Source organism: Corvus moneduloides, chromosome W (genome assembly GCF_009650955.1).
Source record: "Corvus moneduloides isolate bCorMon1 chromosome W, bCorMon1.pri, whole genome shotgun sequence".
NCBI lineage: Eukaryota > Metazoa > Chordata > Aves > Passeriformes > Corvidae > Corvus > Corvus moneduloides.
The window spans coordinates 16,119,275-16,125,274 of NC_045510.1; the positions used below are offsets into that span (position 1 = coordinate 16,119,275).

Here is a 6,000-nt window from a genome sequence, read left to right on the forward strand (position 1 = left end):
CCGAGTTACGGCTAAAGCGCGATATTCAAATCTGTGTCTCCGCCTCGCTCATGCCACTGAGCGAAGAGGGGGGTGTTGCCTCTGCCGCCCTGCTTGCTCTGCCGAGCGAAGGCGGGGGCTAGCCCCAGACCTGCGCTGCGCTGCTCTGCTTCGCCGCTAAGGTTAAAAAATTATCAGCCCTTCATCTGGATGTTACACCGCACGTTAGCAACTTTAAAACTTTGTAAACCACCGATTTTAAAAGTAACACTTACAATCAAACTTTTTAAAATGATGCCATGAAGATTTTTGCCTTTTCTTTTATAACCCCTGTTATACCTTTTTACAGCTTCTGTATTCCTAGTGCTTTTTGCCTACATTCTTGGACTTGTTTGTTAAGCTAAGAGACTAAACATTTTAGAAGCTTCGTAGCTAGGGATGAGTGTGCCCCAGACCCCAAGGTCCTCTCCAGAACATATTCTGTAAACCAAGATAGAACCATCCAGGGGAAGGTTCCTTGGGGAGGGGGGGCTCACTTGAGCCTCTCATTGGGGAATCTTTGATAGATATTGTCTCGGTTTTGAAAGACAGGTGTCTGCTAAGGAAGGCAGAAGCCCCCCTTGAAGTGACAGATATAACTCCTTTTCCCTCCAAGTTATTATATTTTGAAATCAAGGGCCTTTAGGCAAAGATGTGGGAAATAGGAATAACAGTTCTTTACTATATATATATATATATATATATGTATATAACCAGTCAAACAAAACAACAACAACTATGGCAGTAACAGCAATCACAAACCCAGTCCCAGCCTTCTTGGCTGTCAGGCTATTTCCCCTCGGGTGCAGTTCCGCTCGCAGCCGGCAGGGGCGCTGGCGGCTCCCGGTGAGCAGGGCAGGTGCGATGGTTCCCCCGCGGCTGCAGGGGGCGCTCCGGAGCGAGCTCGGGGAGCACGCAGCACCAGTGCCCTGGGATCCCGGGAAGGGATGGAACAAAGGCTTCACAAACCCCTGGGCAGCCGATACCGGACTCTCAGGAACAGCAGGCTGGAACGGCAGGCTGGAACGGCAGGCTAGAGCGGCAGGCTAGAACGGCAGGCTGGAGTGGCAGGGACGAGCACAAATCCCGGGTGGCAGACGAGATGTATCCAGATGGGAGAACCCCACGGAGGCCCAGGCAGGCAGGGCAAGCAGGGCTACAGCGTAGCGAAAGCTCGAAGCAGCAGCGGGCCAGGGCAGCCACAGCCCGGTCTCCAGCAGGGCAGGGGAAGCGGCTTTTGGGGTCCCGGCGTTGTTTCCAGCAGGAAGAAAGAGCGGCCGAAAGAAACAAGCAGCAGCTCCTTTTTCTGCAGCTCCTCTCTCCGGACGCTCAGAGCGAACTGACCCCACACCCAGGTGTAGACAAAGGAGTAGCCAGGCCCGCCCCACCCCCCTTTTTGTCTTTCTTAAGTACAGCTATTTGTCCCCTAGCAACATGCATATGGGAGAAAATTCCTTTAACAGGAAAAAAAACTAAGACTAAACTGAAACCCCAACGATATGCTAATTAGTAAAGCCTATAATGTTATACCCAATGTTGGGGGGGGACGCACAACACACACGAAAGAAGAGAGACACAGAGACACAGGGAAAGACTCGGTGGGGTGCATCTCGATGCATATGACCTGGACGTGTACACCTAAGGATCCTTAAAAATAAATACCAAGGTAAAATCCCTTTTCCCCTTCTAACCGTGTATGCCTCTTGATTTTAAGACCAAGAAAAGGCATCAGTTGCTGGCGACCACGAAGGGACCCTAAAGACCTTGAAACTCGCAGTCTTGGGTTGGAACACATCTTGCTTTGCCCCTCTCTTTGCCGGCAAATTACAGAGGGGCCGGAGCAACAATCTAAGACTGTGACCAGGACTTTAGGACCCAGCACGGAAAGGCAGAAGAACTGAAAGAGGTGAGTGAAAAGGGGATCGAGACTACCGAGACTGTGCTAGCACTAGGGAAGGAGATCTCCGAGGGGGTTGGAAAGGTTGGGGGCATAAAAGCCCACAAAAGGGGAAAGCTTAAACTTTTCCCCTGCAAACTGTAGAAAGGAGGGGACGCCCTCCAGGAGCCCAGAGGCTGCACCCTACGCAGCCGCAAGAGAGACTCAGAGGTTGGTTGGTTGGTTGGTTGGTTGGCTCAGACGTCAGGAGTTGTGGGTTCGAATCCTGTTAAGATCAGATTTTCGCGCGCGCGCATTTACTGCTTGCTAAAACTAGTTGCTTTTTAGTATTTTAAAGTGCTGTTTTGAAGTGTTTGTGTAGTAACCTAGATAAACTGCCTGGGAAATCGGAATTCCAAGGCCAGATTGCAGGCTGAATTCCAGAGTTAAGAGCTTTCCTCTGGCAGAGTTTTCCTGTCTGTGAGAAAACATGGGTGGTGTGAATGAAAAAATTCCTCCTAACAGCCCGTTGGAGCTGATAATAAAACACTGGAAATGGCTGACAGGGCGAAAAACTACTTTGGACACCCGAGAATTGATTAGACTGTCTACACAGGCTTGGCCGACTTTAAAATTAAGTCAAGGAAATTGGCCTCGCTATGGGAGTTTGGAAAATAACATCATTAATGACCTGATGGTAGAATTGAGATCATTACGTAGGTTTGATGAACTAAGATATGCAGAACTTTTTACTATGTATTTGAACAGGGAAGAAGCATATGTGGTAGACAAAAGTAATATGAAAATGACTTTGAGGAAGAGAAAGGGAAAGAAAAAGCTGCAGCAAGCTGACTCGTATACTAATACGGACAGAGAAATTGATATGACAGATACAGATATGGTAGCACAAGCTTTGCGCAATGGGGGGGGGTCTCCCCACCCTGTTCAACCGCTGGGGCAGCCCGCACAGGTGGGGGCAGGGGATGGGGGAGCAATGGCTCCCCCACTGCTGCCGCCGCCGCCGCCTCCGCCTCCGCTGTCCCCGCCGCTGTCCGAGCGGTGGCAGGGGAGGGAGCAGGCGGCCGGCTCCAAGCCGGAGGGCGGCACGGGGCCCCCCCACCCCCAGCCTCGTCAGGGGCGGAGGGCGGGCGTGGAGGCAGGGAAGGGGTGGATTGGCCACTGCCCCCTGACTTTTCCAGAGGCAGAGACGGGGAAGGGGGAGGGGAGGGGGCAGGCTGGCCGCCTTTCCCCGAGTACCCTGAACACAGAAGTGAAGGTGGAAATGGACACGGGCAATTGCAGTGGCATTCCCCAATGCAGAGAACCGCAAGTTTCCGACCCAGAGACAGGAGGAGCCCCTCGCTCTCCCCACCCTGCGGCACAGGCAGTGTTAAAGCTGAGGGCAGATGGGATGGCCCCGACCCAGGCGGCTCTTACAGAGCTAGGGACGGGAGAACCTGCTTGCAGCCCCTGCCTCCCTACCCCTCCACTGCAGCAAAGAGGGAGACAGTTCCTGATCAATATTCGCCTGGAACAAGTTTTAAAACCAATGAACCAATTTCAATTAAAAGCGAATGGGATGATCTTGATACAGATGGTTCTCACGGGGAGGGTGGTAGAAGGAGGGGCAGGATAGCCCGAGAAGCTATGAGAGCAGTCAGTCCCGTCGCTAAACACACAAGGTCCAAAACAGGTAAAGGGGGGGAGGAAGAACTTGCATTAGAAGCACCTCTGAGACAGGCTGTGGGAAATCAAGGAGTGATTTATATAAAAATACCATTTTCTCTCGGAGAATTACAGCAGTGGAAAAACTCAATTGGGAAGTACAGGGACAACCCAGAGAGAGTAGCTATGCGTGTAGAAATGGCCATAAAATCCCAAAACCCAGATTGGGGTGATCTAAATGTTATGCTAGATGAATTATTGGATAAAACAGAGAGAGAAATGGTCAACAAAGCTGCTATATCTGCTATAGAAACTCAAATTGCAACTGGGAGTCTCAAAGGGTCAGTTAATGATATCTATCCCCTAGCGAACCCTAACTGGGATCCTAATGTCCCAGAACAGATGGAAAAGCTGAAGCGATACCAGAAATGGGTGGTTGTTGAGTTAACAACGTATTCTGTGTTAAATACTTTAAAAGGTAAACTGAGTCAAGACACTGTGGATGTGATTGGAGCTACAGGGGTAAGTGAAACAAGGCCTTTTTTCCAACCTTTAAAATTTAAATTGGGAAAACACTGGGTCACTCACCAGTTCCTGTATATGCCAAATTCCCCAATGCCATTATTGGGCAGAGATTTATTGGAAAAATTGGAAGCAGAAATTAAGTTTTCAAAGGAAGGGGGAGTGAAAGTTATAATCCCAGAATCTAAAATTATCGAAGCAGCTGCTATACTTGTACAGGAATGTCATGGAAAAATTCCCAAAGAAGTTGAAGAGGCTGTCATTCAAATAGTGTGGGCCAATGATTCTCCTGGGAGATCCAAAAAAGCTGAACCTGTGAGTATTACACTCAAAGCAGGGGCTACACCAGTAAGGCAAAGACAATATCCTCTGAAATTAGAAGCTCGTAAGGGATTGGTACCTGTGATTGAAAAGTTTCTCAAATTTGGGTTGTTAGTAGAATGTGAATCCAGGTACAACACACCAATCTTGCCAGTAAAGAAAGCTGATGATAAAAGCTACAGGTTGGTACAGGATTTGAGGGAAATCAACAAGATAACAGAGGACATACACCCAGTGGTAGCGAATCCTTACACACTTCTGACAACACTAACCAATGAATTAGGGTGGTTCACTGTTTTAGATCTCAAGGATGCCTTTTCCTGCATTCCTGTGCATAAGAATAGCCAAGAACTCTTTGCTTTTGAGTGGGAGAATCCAGAGACAGGGAGGAAGACCCAGCTCACCTGGACAGTTTTACCACAAGGATTCAAAAACAGCCCGACCATATTCAGAAACCAGCTGGCAAAGGAGCTTGAGGACTGGAGGAAACAAGAACCAGGAGGAGCGGTTCTCCAGTATGTTGATGACATCTTGATAGCGGCCAAGACACGAGATGACTGCATCAAGCTCACTGTAAGTCTGTTGAACTTTTTGGGCCAAAGTGGGTATCGGGTCTCAAAAGAGAAGGCACAGGTTGCCAGGGAAACAGTAGTATGCCTGGGCCTGGAAATTTTCCGTGGACATCGACAACTCAGCAGAGAACGGAAGGAAGCCATCTGTCGACTTCCAGAGCCCCATACCGTAAGGGAGATGCAGGCCTTCCTGGGAATGGTAGGTTGGTGTCACCTGTGGATATCAAACTACGGTATACTGGTAAGGCCTTTATATGAGGTCCTTAAAGCAGCTGAAAAGGGGACAATCATGTGGACAGAGAATGCCAGGGCTGCATTTAAACAGCTGAAACATTCCTTAATGTCAGCCCCAGCTCTGGGGCTGCCGGACTTGACTAAACCTTTTGAACTCTTTACACATGAGCGACTGAATGTTGCTCTGGGGGTACTGGCACAGCACCTTGGAGACCAGCGAAGAGCTGTGGCCTATTTCTCAAAACAACTAGACAATGTAGCCCAGGGTTGGCCAGGATGCTTGAAAGCTGTGGCAGCAACAGTCCTTCTGATACAGGAGGCCCGTAAATTCACCCTTGGGCAGCACATTGTCGTGTATGTACCCCATGAAGTGATAAATGTGCTGGAGCAAAAGGGGGGACACTGGCTCTCCCCTAGCAGGATGCTCAAATACCAATCTGTGTTGTTGGAACAGGATGATGTTACTCTAAAGACAACTTCTGTGGTAAACCCTGCGATGTTTTTATCATCCACATTACTTGACAGTGTGCCTGAGCATGATTGTTTGCAGACAATAGAGGAAACTTATTCCAGCAGACCAGACCTGAAAGATGTTCCTTTGAAAGATCCAGACTGGGAACTGTACACTGATGGGAGCAGCTTCATGAGAAACGGTAGGAGGATGACCGGTTACGCCGTAACCACCTCAGATGAAATCATTGAGGCAAAAGCCTTGCCTCCAGATGTATCATCACAGAAAGCTGAACTCATTGCACTAACGAGAGCTCTAGAACTGAGTGAGAGGAAGAAGGT

The 6,000-nt window shown here is 49.1% G+C and overlaps 1 long non-coding RNA gene across 1 annotated transcript in view; it reads left to right on the forward strand.

Annotated features, from left to right (window-relative positions):
• LOC116437354 overlaps nucleotides 1–3,630 on the forward strand; it is a 400,531-nt gene extending 396,901 nt beyond the window's left edge. Inside the window, exon 3 of the long non-coding RNA XR_004237262.1 lies at nucleotides 3,520–3,630. This is a non-coding gene — a long non-coding RNA (uncharacterized LOC116437354). The remainder of the gene's footprint in view (nucleotides 1–3,519) is intronic.
• The last annotated feature ends 2,370 nt before the right edge of the window (nucleotides 3,631–6,000 follow it).